The 22153-nt window shown below is 44.4% G+C and overlaps 8 non-coding genes across 8 annotated transcripts; all 8 read left to right on the top strand.

Moving 5' to 3' along the window:
- Positions 1-4302: 4302 nt before the first annotated feature.
- LOC126292420 (U4 spliceosomal RNA) lies at positions 4303-4442 on the top strand. Its single transcript, XR_007552157.1, has one exon. It is a non-coding gene; the product is annotated as a U4 spliceosomal RNA (small nuclear RNA).
- A 2285-nt stretch (positions 4443-6727) lies between these two features.
- LOC126292437 (U4 spliceosomal RNA) lies at positions 6728-6867 on the top strand. Its single transcript, XR_007552172.1, has one exon. It is a non-coding gene; the product is annotated as a U4 spliceosomal RNA (small nuclear RNA).
- A 2282-nt stretch (positions 6868-9149) lies between these two features.
- Positions 9150-9289, top strand: LOC126292441 (U4 spliceosomal RNA). Its single transcript, XR_007552176.1, has one exon. It is a non-coding gene; the product is annotated as a U4 spliceosomal RNA (small nuclear RNA).
- Positions 9290-11568: 2279 nt separating this feature from the next.
- On the top strand, positions 11569-11708 carry LOC126292430 (U4 spliceosomal RNA). The gene has a single exon (XR_007552166.1). It is a non-coding gene; the product is annotated as a U4 spliceosomal RNA (small nuclear RNA).
- Positions 11709-13990: 2282 nt separating this feature from the next.
- On the top strand, positions 13991-14130 carry LOC126292419 (U4 spliceosomal RNA). Its single transcript, XR_007552156.1, has one exon. It is a non-coding gene; the product is annotated as a U4 spliceosomal RNA (small nuclear RNA).
- Positions 14131-16412: 2282 nt separating this feature from the next.
- On the top strand, positions 16413-16552 carry LOC126292418 (U4 spliceosomal RNA). Its single transcript, XR_007552155.1, has one exon. It is a non-coding gene; the product is annotated as a U4 spliceosomal RNA (small nuclear RNA).
- Positions 16553-18834: 2282 nt separating this feature from the next.
- Positions 18835-18974, top strand: LOC126292417 (U4 spliceosomal RNA). The gene has a single exon (XR_007552154.1). It is a non-coding gene; the product is annotated as a U4 spliceosomal RNA (small nuclear RNA).
- A 2283-nt stretch (positions 18975-21257) lies between these two features.
- LOC126292416 (U4 spliceosomal RNA) lies at positions 21258-21397 on the top strand. Its single transcript, XR_007552153.1, has one exon. It is a non-coding gene; the product is annotated as a U4 spliceosomal RNA (small nuclear RNA).
- Positions 21398-22153: the final 756 nt, after the last annotated feature.

Below are 22153 nucleotides of genomic sequence, written 5' to 3'. Positions count from 1 at the left end.
GTGATCACTCGGCTTAGCCCGACGATCACGGAGGAAGAGGTGCTGGCGGAGTTGAAGGCCCACCCGTACCTGGAGGTGCGAGCTGTTCGCCGCATTTTCAACTCTGCGGGCCCCACTCGCCTTATGCGAGTTTTCTCCGAACACGCTCCCTCCATCGACCATCTCCTTAAGGAGGGTGCCCTCCTCTTCCACCGCCGGTATAAGGTTGACCCCTCCCGCTCCCCACCACAATCCATTCGCTGCCAGAGGTGTCTGCGTTATAACGCACACCCAACATCAGAGTGCCGCGAGGCCCCAGTCTGCCCGCATTGTAAGCAAGCGCACTTCCTCCGGCAGTGCCCCAACCTTCAGTCTCCTCCCTCCTGCAATACCTGCAACCTCCAACACCCTACCTACTCCCAGAAATGCAAGGCTCGACCTCCTCCATCCGCTCCTGAACTCACTGTTCCTCTCCGCCCTTTGGATGACCCCACCCCTCCTGGCAATTCCCTCCGTCCTCCCCCCACCGCAGAGGACATCATCAGGTTCGTCACAATAGTGCTCCAGAACGTCCATCCCTTTCAGCGTCCCCACACCCTCCACCAGATTTCCCTCGCTGCCCGTTCCGTGTTCCACCTCAACACCTACGCCACCTATTCCCACAACCAGGCCCATTTCACCTTCTCCCGTCTCGACACCCTCGTTTAAATTCCCATTATGGCGCGACAGCACCGTATCCTGTTCAATAACATCCGCTCCCTTCCCACCAACAAGCACCTCCTTATGCATACCCTTACGACCCACCGTGTGGATGCCTTCCTTCTGAACGAAACCTTTCTTCAGCCCCACCACACCGTCCACACCTCGCCCTACCTCCTTCACCGGTCTGACAATCCACTCCAGATAGCGCGTGGCGGAGTTGCCATTGGCCACCACCGCCAGATCCCTGTCCGGCTCCAACCCCTCCTTCCTGACCCCACAGAACACTTGATCCTTAGTCTCTTCTTCCCCGGCCTTACCCTTACCTGTGCCACCATCTATGTCCGCCCCGCTGCACCTATTCCTTTCGACTTCCTTTCCCACATCGACCGTACCTTCTCCTCCTACGTGATCGCCGCCGACCTTAACATCCATAGTCGTTCTGCCGCCCAGTTACGGCGGTGGCATCGGTTCCTTGCCACCCTCCAAGGCGACGTCCTTCCAATTCCCCAACACACCCGCCCTGAATCCAATACCACTCCCGATGTCGTCCTAGCCTCCCCCACCCTGCTTGGCCGCATAGCGGTGGACGTCCTTGATCCCATTGGCAGTGACCATCTCCCTGTCCTCCTCACTGTATCAGACGGTCGTCGCCCCCGTCCCGACCCGCGCCATGACCCTCCCCCGAAATATGTCCATGACTACTCCCGTGCCAACTGGAATGCCTACCGGGACTCCCTTGCTCTCCAGGTCGATAGCCACCCCCTCACCTACCACCAACCTGATGACGTTACCCGTGCTGCCTCCTTTCTCCAGCAGACCTTGTCTGAGGCCGTGGAGGCCCACGTCCCTACCATTGCCATCCATCCGCACCGCCCCACCTTACCCCCACAGGCCGTCCTTCTCCTGCGTGAATCCCGCCGGCTCTACCGTGCCTTCCTTCACACACGTGACCAGGACACACTACGACGCCACCGGCAACTACAGCGACACATCAGGAACTTACTCACGGCAAAGAAACGCCGGGACTGGCGACAGACATGCACCCGTCTTAATGCCACCTTACCTATCAACTCGTCCAAGTACTGGTCAGCCTTCCGCCGCCTTACCGGATCTCAACCCTCTCCCTACTACCCTCTCCTTCATGATGACCACCCCTTCCCGGATGCCCTTAGTAAGGCCAACCATTTCGCCTCCTACCTCTCCGATATCCTTACCATCCCTGACGATCCCCAGTTCGATTATTCCCTCTTTCCTGATGTCCGTGATCGAACTGATACCTCTGTCCCCCCGCTTGCTCCTGGCTTCCAGTACTTGGACAACATCACACACACAGAACTAAATACCCCAATCACCACTCAAGATATCATTGCTACACTTCGCCCTAAACGCAACACTGCTCCCGGTCACGATCGTGTTACTTACCGTCACCTCCGTGAAGCTCCTGCCTCCTTCCTCTCCACATTGGCCAGGCTCTACAATGTGGTCCTGTCCACCGGCTACTACCCCGACCTGTGGAAAACCTCCCGGATCCTGATGTTCCTCAAGCCCGACAAACCGCCTTCCGCTGTCTCCTCCTACCGTCCCATCAGCCTTACCTCGGTCTTCAGCAAGGTCCTGGAATCCATTCTTACCCGCCGCCTACACAAGCACCTTCACCAACACCGCCTCCTCCCCCCTACCCAATGTGGCTTTCGGCCGTCCTTCTCAGCCGATGACCTCCTCCTTCACCTCACTCACCTCCTCTCCGAACAACTCAATTCCCGTCGTTCCGCCATCTTCCTTTCCCTCGACCTCGAACGCGCATATGACCGTGTGTGGCATTCCGGTCTCCTTTTCAAGCTCCAAACCTTTGCTCTTCCTCTCAACTATGTCCGTCTGGTCGCTTCCTTCCTTTCCCACCGTCCTTCCTATGTCACCATCCACAACACTGATTCCTACACCTTCTACCCCTCCGCCGGTGTGCCCCAAGGTTCCGTCCTTTCCCCTCTTCTCTACCTCCTTTACACGGCAGACATGCCTCCACCTGCACCTCCCCTACACCTTCTCCAGTACGCCGATGACACTGCCTTCCTTGCCCTCGCTCCCACCCTGCAACGCTCCCAGCACCTTCTCCAATCCTATCTTGACCGGTTCACCACTTGGTGTAACCAGTGGTTGCTCAAGGTCAATCCTTCCAAGACCCAGGCGATCATTGTAGGCAAAACCACTCGTTCCTTCCGTCTCCTTGATTTCTATCTTACTATTTATGACCGTCCCATCACCCTCACACCTACTCTCAAGTACCTTGGTGTCACCCTCGACCGTCGCCTCTCCTGGAACCCACATCTCCGGACGATCCAAGCCAAGGCACGCTCCCGCCTCCGCCTCCTTAAGCTCCTTTCTGGCCGTACATGGGGTCTGGACCCTTCCACCATCCTCTACACCTACAAGTCCCTCATCCGTCCTATCCTTTGCTATGCTCATCCCGCCTGGATCTCTGCCCCTCCTACCTTCTACAAGTCCATTCAGATCCTAGAACGCCATGCGCTCCGCCTCGCCTATCGCATCCGTCTCCCTTCCCCCACGCGGATCCTCTATGACCTGATTCCCTTCCCGCACCTCCTCCTTTTCCTCGAACGGTTACGGATCCTCTACACCTCCCGCAAGCTTGATCCTCCACACCCTCTTGTCTCTCCCATCCTCTCCCACCCCAACCCGCTGCCGCGCCTGCATTCCTATATCCCACCTGCTCTCCATCTTTACACCCTCCACACCCTCTCCCTCGGTGGCTTCCGTCAACTCCCCCTCCCTGATGATGCCCTCCTCCCCTCCATCTACCCCTCCTACCAACTTTGAGCCTTACCTTCCCTCTCCTCTCCTTTTCCTGTGGGCACCCTCTCTCCCTTCTCTCCCTCCCTCCCCTCCCCTTTCTCCTTGGGCTTCCACTCCCCCTACCCTCCCCCTTCTCCTCCATCCCTCTCCTCCACTGGCATCTTCCCCTCCCCCTCTCTCTCCTCTTCCCCACACCTTTTCCCCTTGGCAGGCCACGACTCTGCTGTCTTCCATCAGTTACTTTCATCGTCCTACGCCGAAGACCATCGCATGTGTTTGTGCCTCGACTCTCATGCAGTGTGTTTGTGTTTCGTCGTTTGTGCTCCGCTGGTTCACGTGTGGCCATCTGCCATCTGCGTTTGTGCACCGTGTTTCTCCGCTTTTATCCATTGTGCTACGCACGTGACCGACTCCGTTTTAACTCTGTTTTGTCTACTGTTTGTACCCCGCCGTCTTGATTGTTTTTATATCTCACTCATCTCTGTTCTGTGTATACTCTGAGGCCGAAGAGCGGCATCCTTGGTCCGCTGCCGGCCTACCTGTTTGTCACAGGTATTAAAATCACAATAAAGGAAAAAAAAAAAAAAAAGTGTGTAAGCAACTATTAGACACAAGGAGGCAAGAACAGAGTGTCTGCCTCCAATAAAATGTGTTTTACTGGTTTTGTTTCCTGCATATTTCTGTATTTGTTTCCCCCAATGGAACTAGAGTAGTGTAAGGTAATACTGATGGGTTGCAATGATGCAAGTACCTGTAGGTGTTTGGAACGAACGTCAGGTATAAATAGCAGTGCCAGGCGCTAGGTAGTTAATCTTTGCGCAGTGGCAATATCGTAACCAATGAAGCATAACTGAGGTGCGATTATTGCTAGTTGAAAACTTTTACCAATACCCCGCCAGAGAGACGTGCAATACCGTCTCTATGGCAATTTTTGGAAGCCTCTGAGGGGGTGTAAGTCTCATGGAAACAATGCTTCAAGCTGTGTTTATCTGTGAAGTCATTGTGCACTTGTGGAAGTGTTTGGCTGATGGTTGTTAGGGACAATGTACACAGACCAGTCTGTGTTCACTGATGAATTGTGTACATGTCTTTGGGAGCTGGTGAGAAACATTCTCCTCAGTGTAAGATGTTGTGCAACTGCTATGTGTGAATAAAGATGCCAATGTGGACAGTTGAAATGTGGTTCTGTCTAGCGGCAATTCTTGCTCCATAGCATACTTGTGGTACACACATGCAGTGGTTACTGATAAATGTAGGATTTGACAAAACTTCTGTCACAATTTAGTGGAGGAGACTAGGGCAGTACAGTGAGAGTTGGTGAGTGTGTGGGAGGCAGGTGTTGTACTTAAATCATTTTCACAGCACTGCCAGTGTTATATTTTGTGTTTGTGTCCTGATCATTAGATGCATGTTTGATCCTTGCTGTGTGTACACCTTGCTAATTAGAACTTATGACCATGGAACTGCTGTTGATAATATTAGGCAATGAGTTTGTTGTTGACTTGAGATGATTGATGTGTTAGGCTGCACAGTGCCTAGTAAGAGCACTCACATTGATGACAGTGTCCTATCTGGTGTGTGTTACATGAAACAGGAAGAACTGTAATGTTGTGCAAGGGGTTGCCTCATTTTGAGAATACATACATGTTCTGTAGTGTGCAGAGCAGAGGGATTGAAAGAAAGGTAAGGGCTAGTAGCTATTTGGATGGTAGCTAATGCAGTCCCTGATGTTGAGGTTTTGTTGAACCTTTATTTATCCTACATGTTTCATCTAAGGGCTACTGGTGGAAAATCTCCCTCATGCAGTGATAACAGTGATTGCGCAGTAGAATTTGGTTGGCTGCAGCCATGGCATTTCCTTTTTGAACAGTGTGATTAGTGCATTTCTTGGTGTATTCCTTGAACTGTGTATTTGCTGTGGAAATGTGACAGATAATACAGTGTGATAGTTTAAATGGGATGGCGAGCTTAATGAGGGTCCAGTGTGCTATGAGAATGTATTGCATGTGGAATACTGAAGGGAGGGAACCAATGCTTGTGGGGTAAATTTTGTGACTGTATCTGTGAATATAAATCAAAGAATGCAATGAAAAACACAGTGGTAGAGCAAGTGTAGGTGAGAATTGTAGCAGGAGTCTTACATTCTTTGAGAGCAGAAGCAGTTGGCTTGTGGTGACTCATTTTTTCTGCCTCTCTTCATTTGAGAATATGACTCTTCCTATATGCAAGGAGAGCAATATTTGCTGCCTACTATAGTAGAAATGGACCCATAGAAAATGTCTTATTGTTTGGATCTGTTATGAATGGTTGGCACTTGGACTCGAGATACTATTTAGCACACATTCAGATATTTTAATTTTTGTCAGGCAGTATATTAGCTGGGGCCAATGACACAGCAGGCAGGTTTGGATACTGTTAGCTTTCTATGTCTCTTCTTGGACAACAACAGTAAAGGAGTCCAAAATATATATATAGTTTTGCAGGTTGTTTGGCGCAATGTGGAATAAGCGTGTATCTTGTATATTTAAGACTGCAGCACGTGTCCCCAGCGCTATGAAGCAATTTACTGACTGATTTCTAGTTGTACTTTCCTGCAAGGTAAACTCATGTCAACAACTTCACCCAGATACATGAGAGGATTTGTAAATCTCATTTCATTGTGTTTCTAGGGTGCCTAATCTGTTACACAAATATTTCACCCATCGACATTAATCAATTTCACGGCATGATTCGAGTAAAACTAGCATTTTACTGCACAGTGCGTGAAACAGCTTTTGCTGAGAAGTGTTATGGTTAATGTAAATGCAGTTGGCAGTTTTTTTGGTGTCTAGTACTAACCAGCAGCCACAAAATAATAAAATCTAACGATGAGTCTTAATGGGTGTGCCGGTATTTGCTAACTGAGGTTGTGCCACTTTCGTCTGTGTGGGGCTAGGCGAGTGGGCAGTAGCGCGCCTGACGGCCAAGGAGAGAACTACTGTGCAGTTTAGAGCGTTTAAGATGGCGGTAAGCGGGTGTGTAAGCAACTATTAGACACAAGGAGGCAAGAACAGAGTGTCTGCCTCCAATAAAATGTGTTTTACTGGTTTTGTTTCCTGCATATTTCTGTATTTGTTTCCCCCAATGGAACTAGAGTAGTGTAAGGTAATACTGATGGGTTGCAATGATGCAAGTACCTGTAGGTGTTTGGAACGAACGTCAGGTATAAATAGCAGTGCCAGGCGCTAGGTAGTTAATCTTTGCGCAGTGGCAATATCGTAACCAATGAAGCAAAACTGAGGTGCGATTATTGCTAGTTGAAAACTTTTACCAATACCCCGCCAGAGAGACGTGCAATACCGTCTCTAGGGCAATTTTTGGAAGCCTCTGAGGGGGTGTAAGTCTCATGGAAACAATGCTTCAAGCTGTGTTTATCTGTGAAGTCATTGTGCACTTGTGGAAGTGTTTGGCTGATGGTTGTTAGGGACAATGTACACAGACCAGTCTGTGTTCACTGATGAATTGTGTACATGTCTTTGGGAGCTGGTGAGAAACATTCTCCTCAGTGTAAGATGTTGTGCAACTGCTATGTGTGAATAAAGATGCCAATGTGGACAGTTGAAATGTGGTTCTGTCTAGCGGCAATTCTTGCTCCATAGCATACTTGTGGTACACACATGCAGTGGTTACTGATAAATGTAGGATTTGACAAAACTTCTGTCACAATTTAGTGGAGGAGACTAGGGCAGTACAGTGAGAGTTGGTGAGTGTGTGGGAGGCAGGTGTTGTACTTAAATCATTTTCACAGCACTGCCAGTGTTATATTTTGTGTTTGTGTCCTGATCATTAGATGCATGTTTGATCCTTGCTGTGTGTACACCTTGATAATTAGAACTTATGACCATGGAACTGCTGTTGATAATATTAGGCAATGAGTTTGTTGACTTGAGATGATTGATGTGTTAGGCTGCACAGTGCCTAGTAAGAGCACTCACATTGATGACAGTGTCCTATCTGGTGTGTGTTACATGAAACAGGAAGAACTGTAATGTTGTGCAAGGGGTTGCCTCATTTTGAGAATACATACATGTTCTGTAGTGTGCAGAGCAGAGGGATTGAAAGAAAGGTAAGGGCTAGTAGCTATTTGGATGGTAGCTAATGCAGTACCTGATGTTGAGGTTTTGTTGAACCTTTATTTATCCTACATGTTTCATCTAAGGGCTACTGGTGGAAAATCTCCCTCATGCAGTGATAACAGTGATTGCGCAGTAGAATTTGGTTGGCTGCAGCCATGGCATTTCCTTTTTGAACAGTGTGATTAGTGCATTTCTTGGTGTATTCCTTGAACTGTGTATTTGCTGTGGAAATGTGACAGATAATACAGTGTGATAGTTTAAATGGGATGGCGAGCTTAATGAGGGTCCAGTGTGCTATGAGAATGTATTGCATGTGGAATACTGAAGGGAGGGAACCAATGCTTGTGGGGTAAATTTTGTGACTGTATCTGTGAATATAAATCAAAGAATGCAATGAAAAACACAGTGGTAGAGCAAGTGTAGGTGAGAATTGTAGCAGGAGTCTTACATTCTTTGAGAGCAGAAGCAGTTGGCTTGTGGTGACTCATTTTTTCTGCCTCTCTTCATTTGAGAATATGACTCTTCCTATATGCAAGGAGAGCAATATTTGCTGCCTACTATAGTAGAAATGGACCCATAGAAAATGTCTTATTGTTTGGATCTGTTATGAATGGTTGGCACTTGGACTCGAGATACTATTTAGCACACATTCAGATATTTTAATTTTTGTCAGGCAGTATATTAGCTGGGGCCAATGACACAGCAGGCAGGTTTGGATACTGTTAGCTTTCTATGTCTCTTCTTGGACAACAACAGTAAAGGAGTCCAAAATATATATATAGTTTTGCAGGTTGTTTGGCGCAATGTGGAATAAGCGTGTATCTTGTATATTTAAGACTGCAGCACGTGTCCCCAGCGCTATGAAGCAATTTACTGACTGATTTCTAGTTGTACTTTCCTGCAAGGTAAACTCATGTCAACAACTTCACCCAGATACATGAGAGGATTTGTAAATCTCATTTCATTGTGTTTCTAGGGTGCCTAATCTGTTACACAAATATTTCACCCATCGACATTAATCAATTTCACGGCATGATTCGAGTAAAACTAGCATTTTACTGCACAGTGCGTGAAACAGCTTTTGCTGAGAAGTGTTATGGTTAATGTAAATGCAGTTGGCAGTTTTTTTGGTGTCTGGTACTAACCAGCAGCCACAAAATAATAAAATCTAACGATGAGTCTTAATGGGTGTGCCGGTATTTGCTAACTGAGGTTGTGCCACTTTCGTCTGTGTGGGGCTAGGCGAGTGGGCAGTAGCGCGCCTGACGGCCAAGGAGAGAACTACTGTGCAGTTTAGAGCGTTTAAGATGGCGGTAAGCGGGTGTGTAAGCAACTATTAGACACAAGGAGGCAAGAACAGAGTGTCTGCCTCCAATAAAATGTGTTTTACTGGTTTTGTTTCCTGCATATTTCTGTATTTGTTTCCCCCAATGGAACTAGAGTAGTGTAAGGTAATACTGATGGGTTGCAATGATGCAAGTACCTGTAGGTGTTTGGAACGAACGTCAGGTATAAATAGCAGTGCCAGGCGCTAGGTAGTTAATCTTTGCGCAGTGGCAATATCGTAACCAATGGAGCATAACTGAGGTGCGATTATTGCTAGTTGAAAACTTTTACCAATACCCCGCCAGAGAGACGTGCAATACCGTCTCTATGGCAATTTTTGGAAGCCTCTGAGGGGGTGTAAGTCTCATGGAAACAATGCTTCAAGCTGTGTTTATCTGTGAAGTCATTGTGCACTTGTGGAAGTGTTTGGCTGATGGTTGTTAGGGACAATGTACACAGACCAGTCTGTGTTCACTGATGAATTGTGTACATGTCTTTGGGAGCTGGTGAGAAACATTCTCCTCAGTGTAAGATGTTGTGCAACTGCTATGTGTGAATAAAGATGCCAATGTGGACAGTTGAAATGTGGTTCTGTCTAGCGGCAATTCTTGCTCCATAGCATACTTGTGGTACACACATGCAGTGGTTACTGATAAATGTAGGATTTGACAAAACTTCTGTCACAATTTAGTGGAGGAGACTAGGGCAGTACAGTGAGAGTTGGTGAGTGTGTGGGAGGCAGGTGTTGTACTTAAATCATTTTCACAGCACTGCCAGTGTTATATTTTGTGTTTGTGTCCTGATCATTAGATGCATGTTTGATCCTTGCTGTGTGTACACCTTGATAATTAGAACTTATGACCATGGAACTGCTGTTGATAATATTAGGCAATGAGTTTGTTGACTTGAGATGATTGTGTTAGGCTGCACAGTGCCTAGTAAGAGCACTCACATTGATGACAGTGTCCTATCTGGTGTGTGTTACATGAAACAGGAAGAACTGTAATGTTGTGCAAGGGGTTGCCTCATTTTGAGAATACATACATGTTCTGTAGTGTGCAGAGCAGAGGGATTGAAAGAAAGGTAAGGGCTAGTAGCTATTTGGATGGTAGCTAATGCAGTCCCTGATGTTGAGGTTTTGTTGAACCTTTATTTATCCTACATGTTTCATCTAAGGGCTACTGGTGGAAAATCTCCCTCATGCAGTGATAACAGTGATTGCGCAGTAGAATTTGGTTGGCTGCAGCCATGGCATTTCCTTTTTGAACAGTGTGATTAGTGCATTTCTTGGTGTATTCCTTGAACTGTGTATTTGCTGTGGAAATGTGACAGATAATACAGTGTGATAGTTTAAATGGGATGGCGAGCTTAATGAGGGTCCAGTGTGCTATGAGAATGTATTGCATGTGGAATACTGAAGGGAGGGAACCAATGCTTGTGGGGTAAATTTTGTGACTGTATCTGTGAATATAAATCAAAGAATGCAATGAAAAACACAGTGGTAGAGCAAGTGTAGGTGAGAATTGTAGCAGGAGTCTTACATTCTTTGAGAGCAGAAGCAGTTGGCTTGTGGTGACTCATTTTTTCTGCCTCTCTTCATTTGAGAATATGACTCTTCCTATATGCAAGGAGAGCAATATTTGCTGCCTACTATAGTAGAAATGGACCCATAGAAAATGTCTTATTGTTTGGATCTGTTATGAATGGTTGGCACTTGGACTCGAGATACTATTTAGCACACATTCAGATATTTTAATTTTTGTCAGGCAGTATATTAGCTGGGGCCAATGACACAGCAGGCAGGTTTGGATACTGTTAGCTTTCTATGTCTCTTCTTGGACAACAACAGTAAAGGAGTCCAAAATATATATATAGTTTTGCAGGTTGTTTGGCGCAATGTGGAATAAGCGTGTATCTTGTATATTTAAGACTGCAGCACGTGTCCCCAGCGCTATGAAGCAATTTACTGACTGATTTCTAGTTGTACTTTCCTGCAAGGTAAACTCATGTCAACAACTTCACCCAGATACATGAGAGGATTTGTAAATCTCATTTCATTGTGTTTCTAGGGTGCCTAATCTGTTACACAAATATTTCACCCATCGACATTAATCAATTTCACGGCATGATTCGAGTAAAACTAGCATTTTACTGCACAGTGCGTGAAACAGCTTTTGCTGAGAAGTGTTATGGTTAATGTAAATGCAGTTGGCAGTTTTTTTGGTGTCTAGTACTAACCAGCAGCCACAAAATAATAAAATCTAACGATGAGTCTTAATGGGTGTGCCGGTATTCGCTAACTGAGGTTGTGCCACTTTCGTCTGTGTGGGGCTAGGCGAGTGGGCAGTAGCGCGCCTGACGGCCAAGGAGAGAACTACTGTGCAGTTTAGAGCGTTTAAGATGGCGGTAAGCGGGTGTGTAAGCAACTATTAGACACAAGGAGGCAAGAACAGAGTGTCTGCCTCCAATAAAATGTGTTTTACTGGTTTTGTTTCCTGCATATTTCTGTATTTGTTTCCCCCAATGGAACTAGAGTAGTGTAAGGTAATACTGATGGGTTGCAATGATGCAAGTACCTGTAGGTGTTTGGAACGAACGTCAGGTATAAATAGCAGTGCCAGGCGCTAGGTAGTTAATCTTTGCGCAGTGGCAATATCGTAACCAATGAAGCATAACTGAGGTGCGATTATTGCTAGTTGAAAACTTTTACCAATACCCCGCCAGAGAGACGTGCAATACCGTCTCTAGGGCAATTTTTGGAAGCCTCTGAGGGGGTGTAAGTCTCATGGAAACAATGCTTCAAGCTGTGTTTATCTGTGAAGTCATTGTGCACTTGTGGAAGTGTTTGGCTGATGGTTGTTAGGGACAATGTACACAGACCAGTCTGTGTTCACTGATGAATTGTGTACATGTCTTTGGGAGCTGGTGAGAAACATTCTCCTCAGTGTAAGATGTTGTGCAACTGCTATGTGTGAATAAAGATGCCAATGTGGACAGTTGAAATGTGGTTCTGTCTAGCGGCAATTCTTGCTCCATAGCATACTTGTGGTACACACATGCAGTGGTTACTGATAAATGTAGGATTTGACAAAACTTCTGTCACAATTTAGTGGAGGAGACTAGGGCAGTACAGTGAGAGTTGGTGAGTGTGTGGGAGGCAGGTGTTGTACTTAAATCATTTTCACAGCACTGCCAGTGTTATATTTTGTGTTTGTGTCCTGATCATTAGATGCATGTTTGATCCTTGCTGTGTGTACACCTTGATAATTAGAACTTATGACCATGGAACTGCTGTTGATAATATTAGGCAATGAGTTTGTTGACTTGAGATGATTGATGTGTTAGGCTGCACAGTGCCTAGTAAGAGCACTCACATTGATGACAGTGTCCTATCTGGTGTGTGTTACATGAAACAGGAAGAACTGTAATGTTGTGCAAGGGGTTGCCTCATTTTGAGAATACATACATGTTCTGTAGTGTGCAGAGCAGAGGGATTGAAAGAAAGGTAAGGGCTAGTAGCTATTTGGATGGTAGCTAATGCAGTCCCTGATGTTGAGGTTTTGTTGAACCTTTATTTATCCTACATGTTTCATCTAAGGGCTACTGGTGGAAAATCTCCCTCATGCAGTGATAACAGTGATTGCGCAGTAGAATTTGGTTGGCTGCAGCCATGGCATTTCCTTTTTGAACAGTGTGATTAGTGCATTTCTTGGTGTATTCCTTGAACTGTGTATTTGCTGTGGAAATGTGACAGATAATACAGTGTGATAGTTTAAATGGGATGGCGAGCTTAATGAGGGTCCAGTGTGCTATGAGAATGTATTGCATGTGGAATACTGAAGGGAGGGAACCAATGCTTGTGGGGTAAATTTTGTGACTGTATCTGTGAATATAAATCAAAGAATGCAATGAAAAACACAGTGGTAGAGCAAGTGTAGGTGAGAATTGTAGCAGGAGTCTTACATTCTTTGAGAGCAGAAGCAGTTGGCTTGTGGTGACTCATTTTTTCTGCCTCTCTTCATTTGAGAATATGACTCTTCCTATATGCAAGGAGAGCAATATTTGCTGCCTACTATAGTAGAAATGGACCCATAGAAAATGTCTTATTGTTTGGATCTGTTATGAATGGTTGGCACTTGGACTCGAGATACTATTTAGCACACATTCAGATATTTTAATTTTTGTCAGGCAGTATATTCGCTGGGGCCAATGACACAGCAGGCAGGTTTGGATACTGTTAGCTTTCTATGTCTCTTCTTGGACAACAACAGTAAAGGAGTCCAAAATATATATATAGTTTTGCAGGTTGTTTGGCGCAATGTGGAATAAGCGTGTATCTTGTATATTTAAGACTGCAGCACGTGTCCCCAGCGCTATGAAGCAATTTACTGACTGATTTCTAGTTGTACTTTCCTGCAAGGTAAACTCATGTCAACAACTTCACCCAGATACATGAGAGGATTTGTAAATCTCATTTCATTGTGTTTCTAGGGTGCCTAATCTGTTACACAAATATTTCACCCATCGACATTAATCAATTTCACGGCATGATTCGAGTAAAACTAGCATTTTACTGCACAGTGCGTGAAACAGCTTTTGCTGAGAAGTGTTATGGTTAATGTAAATGCAGTTGGCAGTTTTTTTGGTGTCTAGTACTAACCAGCAGCCACAAAATAATAAAATCTAACGATGAGTCTTAATGGGTGTGCCGGTATTTGCTAACTGAGGTTGTGCCACTTTCGTCTGTGTGGGGCTAGGCGAGTGGGCAGTAGCGCGCCTGACGGCCAAGGAGAGAACTACTGTGCAGTTTAGAGCGTTTAAGATGGCGGTAAGCGGGTGTGTAAGCAACTATTAGACACAAGGAGGCAAGAACAGAGTGTCTGCCTCCAATAAAATGTGTTTTACTGGTTTTGTTTCCTGCATATTTCTGTATTTGTTTCCCCCAATGGAACTAGAGTAGTGTAAGGTAATACTGATGGGTTGCAATGATGCAAGTACCTGTAGGTGTTTGGAACGAACGTCAGGTATAAATAGCAGTGCCAGGCGCTAGGTAGTTAATCTTTGCGCAGTGGCAATATCGTAACCAATGAAGCATAACTGAGGTGCGATTATTGCTAGTTGAAAACTTTTACCAATACCCCGCCAGAGAGACGTGCAATACCGTCTCTATGGCAATTTTTGGAAGCCTCTGAGGGGGTGTAAGTCTCATGGAAACAATGCTTCAAGCTGTGTTTATCTGTGAAGTCATTGTGCACTTGTGGAAGTGTTTGGCTGATGGTTGTTAGGGACAATGTACACAGACCAGTCTGTGTTCACTGATGAATTGTGTACATGTCTTTGGGAGCTGGTGAGAAACATTCTCCTCAGTGTAAGATGTTGTGCAACTGCTATGTGTGAATAAAGATGCCAATGTGGACAGTTGAAATGTGGTTCTGTCTAGCGGCAATTCTTGCTCCATAGCATACTTGTGGTACACACATGCAGTGGTTACTGATAAATGTAGGATTTGACAAAACTTCTGTCACAATTTAGTGGAGGAGACTAGGGCAGTACAGTGAGAGTTGGTGAGTGTGTGGGAGGCAGGTGTTGTACTTAAATCATTTTCACAGCACTGCCAGTGTTATATTTTGTGTTTGTGTCCTGATCATTAGATGCATGTTTGATCCTTGCTGTGTGTACACCTTGATAATTAGAACTTATGACCATGGAACTGCTGTTGATAATATTAGGCAATGAGTTTGTTGACTTGAGATGATTGATGTGTTAGGCTGCACAGTGCCTAGTAAGAGCACTCACATTGATGACAGTGTCCTATCTGGTGTGTGTTACATGAAACAGGAAGAACTGTAATGTTGTGCAAGGGGTTGCCTCATTTTGAGAATACATACATGTTCTGTAGTGTGCAGAGCAGAGGGATTGAAAGAAAGGTAAGGGCTAGTAGCTATTTGGATGGTAGCTAATGCAGTCCCTGATGTTGAGGTTTTGTTGAACCTTTATTTATCCTACATGTTTCATCTAAGGGCTACTGGTGGAAAATCTCCCTCATGCAGTGATAACAGTGATTGCGCAGTAGAATTTGGTTGGCTGCAGCCATGGCATTTCCTTTTTGAACAGTGTGATTAGTGCATTTCTTGGTGTATTCCTTGAACTGTGTATTTGCTGTGGAAATGTGACAGATAATACAGTGTGATAGTTTAAATGGGATGGCGAGCTTAATGAGGGTCCAGTGTGCTATGAGAATGTATTGCATGTGGAATACTGAAGGGAGGGAACCAATGCTTGTGGGGTAAATTTTGTGACTGTATCTGTGAATATAAATCAAAGAATGCAATGAAAAACACAGTGGTAGAGCAAGTGTAGGTGAGAATTGTAGCAGGAGTCTTACATTCTTTGAGAGCAGAAGCAGTTGGCTTGTGGTGACTCATTTTTTCTGCCTCTCTTCATTTGAGAATATGACTCTTCCTATATGCAAGGAGAGCAATATTTGCTGCCTACTATAGTAGAAATGGACCCATAGAAAATGTCTTATTGTTTGGATCTGTTATGAATGGTTGGCACTTGGACTCGAGATACTATTTAGCACACATTCAGATATTTTAATTTTTGTCAGGCAGTATATTAGCTGGGGCCAATGACACAGCAGGCAGGTTTGGATACTGTTAGCTTTCTATGTCTCTTCTTGGACAACAACAGTAAAGGAGTCCAAAATATATATATAGTTTTGCAGGTTGTTTGGCGCAATGTGGAATAAGCGTGTATCTTGTATATTTAAGACTGCAGCACGTGTCCCCAGCGCTATGAAGCAATTTACTGACTGATTTCTAGTTGTACTTTCCTGCAAGGTAAACTCATGTCAACAACTTCACCCAGATACATGAGAGGATTTGTAAATCTCATTTCATTGTGTTTCTAGGGTGCCTAATCTGTTACACAAATATTTCACCCATCGACATTAATCAATTTCACGGCATGATTCGAGTAAAACTAGCATTTTACTGCACAGTGCGTGAAACAGCTTTTGCTGAGAAGTGTTATGGTTAATGTAAATGCAGTTGGCAGTTTTTTTGGTGTCTAGTACTAACCAGCAGCCACAAAATAATAAAATCTAACGATGAGTCTTAATGGGTGTGCCGGTATTTGCTAACTGAGGTTGTGCCACTTTCGTCTGTGTGGGGCTAGGCGAGTGGGCAGTAGCGCGCCTGACGGCCAAGGAGAGAACTACTGTGCAGTTTAGAGCGTTTAAGATGGCGGTAAGCGGGTGTGTAAGCAACTATTAGACACAAGGAGGCAAGAACAGAGTGTCTGCCTCCAATAAAATGTGTTTTACTGGTTTTGTTTCCTGCATATTTCTGTATTTGTTTCCCCCAATGGAACTAGAGTAGTGTAAGGTAATACTGATGGGTTGCAATGATGCAAGTACCTGTAGGTGTTTGGAACGAACGTCAGGTATAAATAGCAGTGCCAGGCGCTAGGTAGTTAATCTTTGCGCAGTGGCAATATCGTAACCAATGAAGCATAACTGAGGTGCGATTATTGCTAGTTGAAAACTTTTACCAATACCCCGCCAGAGAGACGTGCAATACCGTCTCTATGGCAATTTTTGGAAGCCTCTGAGGGGGTGTAAGTCTCATGGAAACAATGCTTCAAGCTGTGTTTATCTGTGAAGTCATTGTGCACTTGTGGAAGTGTTTGGCTGATGGTTGTTAGGGACAATGTACACAGACCAGTCTGTGTTCACTGATGAATTGTGTACATGTCTTTGGGAGCTGGTGAGAAACATTCTCCTCAGTGTAAGATGTTGTGCAACTGCTATGTGTGAATAAAGATGCCAATGTGGACAGTTGAAATGTGGTTCTGTCTAGCGGCAATTCTTGCTCCATAGCATACTTGTGGTACACACATGCAGTGGTTACTGATAAATGTAGGATTTGACAAAACTTCTGTCACAATTTAGTGGAGGAGACTAGGGCAGTACAGTGAGAGTTGGTGAGTGTGTGGGAGGCAGGTGTTGTACTTAAATCATTTTCACAGCACTGCCAGTGTTATATTTTGTGTTTGTGTCCTGATCATTAGATGCATGTTTGATCCTTGCTGTGTGTACACCTTGATAATTAGAACTTATGACCATGGAACTGCTGTTGATAATATTAGGCAATGAGTTTGTTGACTTGAGATGATTGATGTGTTAGGCTGCACAGTGCCTAGTAAGAGCACTCACATTGATGACAGTGTCCTATCTGGTGTGTGTTACATGAAACAGGAAGAACTGTAATGTTGTGCAAGGGGTTGCCTCATTTTGAGAATACATACATGTTCTGTAGTGTGCAGAGCAGAGGGATTGAAAGAAAGGTAAGGGCTAGTAGCTATTTGGATGGTAGCTAATGCAGTCCCTGATGTTGAGGTTTTGTTGAACCTTTATTTATCCTACATGTTTCATCTAAGGGCTACTGGTGGAAAATCTCCCTCATGCAGTGATAACAGTGATTGCGCAGTAGAATTTGGTTGGCTGCAGCCATGGCATTTCCTTTTTGAACAGTGTGATTAGTGCATTTCTTGGTGTATTCCTTGAACTGTGTATTTGCTGTGGAAATGTGACAGATAATACAGTGTGATAGTTTAAATGGGATGGCGAGCTTAATGAGGGTCCAGTGTGCTATGAGAATGTATTGCATGTGGAATACTGAAGGGAGGGAACCAATGCTTGTGGGGTAAATTTTGTGACTGTATCTGTGAATATAAATCAAAGAATGCAATGAAAAACACAGTGGTAGAGCAAGTGTAGGTGAGAATTGTAGCAGGAGTCTTACATTCTTTGAGAGCAGAAGCAGTTGGCTTGTGGTGACTCATTTTTTCTGCCTCTCTTCATTTGAGAATATGACTCTTCCTATATGCAAGGAGAGCAATATTTGCTGCCTACTATAGTAGAAATGGACCCATAGAAAATGTCTTATTGTTTGGATCTGTTATGAATGGTTGGCACTTGGACTCGAGATACTATTTAGCACACATTCAGATATTTTAATTTTTGTCAGGCAGTATATTAGCTGGGGCCAATGACACAGCAGGCAGGTTTGGATACTGTTAGCTTTCTATGTCTCTTCTTGGACAACAACAGTAAAGGAGTCCAAAATATATATATAGTTTTGCAGGTTGTTTGGCGCAATGTGGAATAAGCGTGTATCTTGTATATTTAAGACTGCAGCACGTGTCCCCAGCGCTATGAAGCAATTTACTGACTGATTTCTAGTTGTACTTTCCTGCAAGGTAAACTCATGTCAACAACTTCACCCAGATACATTAGAGGATTTGTAAATCTCATTTCATTGTGTTTCTAGGGTGCCTAATCTGTTACACAAATATTTCACCCATCGACATTAATCAATTTCACGGCATGATTCGAGTAAAACTAGCATTTTACTGCACAGTGCGTGAAACAGCTTTTGCTGAGAAGTGTTATGGTTAATGTAAATGCAGTTGGCAGTTTTTTTGGTGTCTAGTACTAACCAGCAGCCACAAAATAATAAAATCTAACGATGAGTCTTAATGGGTGTGCCGGTATTTGCTAACTGAGGTTGTGCCACTTTCGTCTGTGTGGGGCTAGGCGAGTGGGCAGTAGCGCGCCTGACGGCCAAGGAGAGAACTACTGTGCAGTTTAGAGCGTTTAAGATGGCGGTAAGCGGGTGTGTAAGCAACTATTAGACACAAGGAGGCAAGAACAGAGTGTCTGCCTCCAATAAAATGTGTTTTACTGGTTTTGTTTCCTGCATATTTCTGTATTTGTTTCCCCCAATGGAACTAGAGTAGTGTAAGGTAATACTGATGGGTTGCAATGATGCAAGTACCTGTAGGTGTTTGGAACGAACGTCAGGTATAAATAGCAGTGCCAGGCGCTAGGTAGTTAATCTTTGCGCAGTGGCAATATCGTAACCAATGAAGCATAACTGAGGTGCGATTATTGCTAGTTGAAAACTTTTACCAATACCCCGCCAGAGAGACGTGCAATACCGTCTCTATGGCAATTTTTGGAAGCCTCTGAGGGGGTGTAAGTCTCATGGAAACAATGCTTCAAGCTGTGTTTATCTGTGAAGTCATTGTGCACTTGTGGAAGTGTTTGGCTGATGGTTGTTAGGGACAATGTACACAGACCAGTCTGTGTTCACTGATGAATTGTGTACATGTCTTTGGGAGCTGGTGAGAAACATTCTCCTCAGTGTAAGATGTTGTGCAACTGCTATGTGTGAATAAAGATGCCAATGTGGACAGTTGAAATGTGGTTCTGTCTAGCGGCAATTCTTGCTCCATAGCATACTTGTGGTACACACATGCAGTGGTTACTGATAAATGTAGGATTTGACAAAACTTCTGTCACAATTTAGTGGAGGAGACTAGGGCAGTACAGTGAGAGTTGGTGAGTGTGTGGGAGGCAGGTGTTGTACTTAAATCATTTTCACAGCACTGCCAGTGTTATATTTTGTGTTTGTGTCCTGATCATTAGATGCATGTTTGATCCTTGCTGTGTGTACACCTTGATAATTAGAACTTATGACCATGGAACTGCTGTTGATAATATTAGGCAATGAGTTTGTTGACTTGAGATGATTGATGTGTTAGGCTGCACAGTGCCTAGTAAGAGCACTCACATTGATGACAGTGTCCTATCTGGTGTGTGTTACATGAAACAGGAAGAACTGTAATGTTGTGCAAGGGGTTGCCTCATTTTGAGAATACATACATGTTCTGTAGTGTGCAGAGCAGAGGGATTGAAAGAAAGGTAAGGGCTAGTAGCTATTTGGATGGTAGCTAATGCAGTCCCTGATGTTGAGGTTTTGTTGAACCTTTATTTATCCTACATGTTTCATCTAAGGGCTACTGGTGGAAAATCTCCCTCATGCAGTGATAACAGTGATTGCGCAGTAGAATTTGGTTGGCTGCAGCCATGGCATTTCCTTTTTGAACAGTGTGATTAGTGCATTTCTTGGTGTATTCCTTGAACTGTGTATTTGCTGTGGAAATGTGACAGATAATACAGTGTGATAGTTTAAATGGGATGGCGAGCTTAATGAGGGTCCAGTGTGCTATGAGAATGTATTGCATGTGGAATACTGAAGGGAGGGAACCAATGCTTGTGGGGTAAATTTTGTGACTGTATCTGTGAATATAAATCAAAGAATGCAATGAAAAACACAGTGGTAGAGCAAGTGTAGGTGAGAATTGTAGCAGGAGTCTTACATTCTTTGAGAGCAGAAGCAGTTGGCTTGTGGTGACTCATTTTTTCTGCCTCTCTTCATTTGAGAATATGACTCTTACTATATGCAAGGAGAGCAATATTTGCTGCCTACTATAGTAGAAATGGACCCATAGAAAATGTCTTATTGTTTGGATCTGTTATGAATGGTTGGCACTTGGACTCGAGATACTATTTAGCACACATTCAGATATTTTAATTTTTGTCAGGCAGTATATTAGCTGGGGCCAATGACACAGCAGGCAGGTTTGGATACTGTTAGCTTTCTATGTCTCTTCTTGGACAACAACAGTAAAGAAGTCCAAAATATATATATAGTTTTGCAGGTTGTTTGGCGCAATGTGGAATAAGCGTGTATCTTGTATATTTAAGACTGCAGCACGTGTCCCCAGCGCTATGAAGCAATTTACTGACTGATTTCTAGTTGTACTTTCCTGCAAGGTAAACTCATGTCAACAACTTCACCCAGATACATTAGAGGATTTGTAAATCTCATTTCATTGTGTTTCTAGGGTGCCTAATCTGTTACACAAATATTTCACCCATCGACATTAATCAATTTCACGGCATGATTCGAGTAAAACTAGCATTTTACTGCACAGTGCGTGAAACAGCTTTTGCTGAGAAGTGTTATGGTTAATGTAAATGCAGTTGGCAGTTTTTTTTGGTGTCTAGTACTAACCAGCAGCCACAAAATAATAAAATCTAACGATGAGTCTTAATGGGTGTGCCGGTATTTGCTAACTGAGGTTGTGCCACTTTCGTCTGTGTGGGGCTAGGCGAGTGGGCAGTAGCGCGCCTGACGGCCAAGGAGAGAACTACTGTGCAGTTTAGAGCGTTTAAGATGGCGGTAAGCGGGTGTGTAAGCAACTATTAGACACAAGGAGGCAAGAACAGAGTGTCTGCCTCCAATAAAATGTGTTTTACTGGTTTTGTTTCCTGCATATTTCTGTATTTGTTTCCCCCAATGGAACTAGAGTAGTGTAAGGTAATACTGATGGGTTGCAATGATGCAAGTACCTGTAGGTGTTTGGAACGAACGTCAGGTATAAATAGCAGTGCCAGGCGCTAGGTAGTTAATCTTTGCGCAGTGGCAATATCGTAACCAATGAAGCATAACTGAGGTGCGATTATTGCTAGTTGAAAACTTTTACCAATACCCCGCCAGAGAGACGTGCAATACCGTCTCTATGGCAATTTTTGGAAGCCTCTGAGGGGGTGTAAGTCTCATGGAAACAATGCTTCAAGCTGTGTTTATCTGTGAAGTCATTGTGCACTTGTGGAAGTGTTTGGCTGATGGTTGTTAGGGACAATGTACACAGACCAGTCTGTGTTCACTGATGAATTGTGTACATGTCTTTGGGAGCTGGTGAGAAACATTCTCCTCAGTGTAAGATGTTGTGCAACTGCTATGTGTGAATAAAGATGCCAATGTGGACAGTTGAAATGTGGTTCTGTCTAGCGGCAATTCTTGCTCCATAGCATACTTGTGGTACACACATGCAGTGGTTACTGATAAATGTAGGATTTGACAAAACTTCTGTCACAATTTAGTGGAGGAGACTAGGGCAGTACAGTGAGAGTTGGTGAGTGTGTGGGAGGCAGGTGTTGTACTTAAATCATTTTCACAGCACTGCCAGTGTTATATTTTGTGTTTGTGTCCTGATCATTAGATGCATGTTTGATCCTTGCTGTGTGTACACCTTGATAATTAGAACTTATGACCATGGAACTGCTGTTGATAATATTAGGCAATGAGTTTGTTGACTTGAGATGATTGATGTGTTAGGCTGCACAGTGCCTAGTAAGAGCACTCACATTGATGACAGTGTCCTATCTGGTGTGTGTTACATGAAACAGGAAGAACTGTAATGTTGTGCAAGGGGTTGCCTCATTTTGAGAATACATACATGTTCTGTAGTGTGCAGAGCAGAGGGATTGAAAGAAAGGTAAGGGCTAGTAGCTATTTGGATGG

Source organism: Schistocerca gregaria, chromosome 9 (genome assembly GCF_023897955.1).
Source record: "Schistocerca gregaria isolate iqSchGreg1 chromosome 9, iqSchGreg1.2, whole genome shotgun sequence".
NCBI classification, from domain to species: domain Eukaryota; kingdom Metazoa; phylum Arthropoda; class Insecta; order Orthoptera; family Acrididae; genus Schistocerca; species Schistocerca gregaria.
The sequence above is the reverse complement of the archived record's forward strand: the minus strand, read 5'-3'. Positions and strand labels throughout refer to the sequence as shown.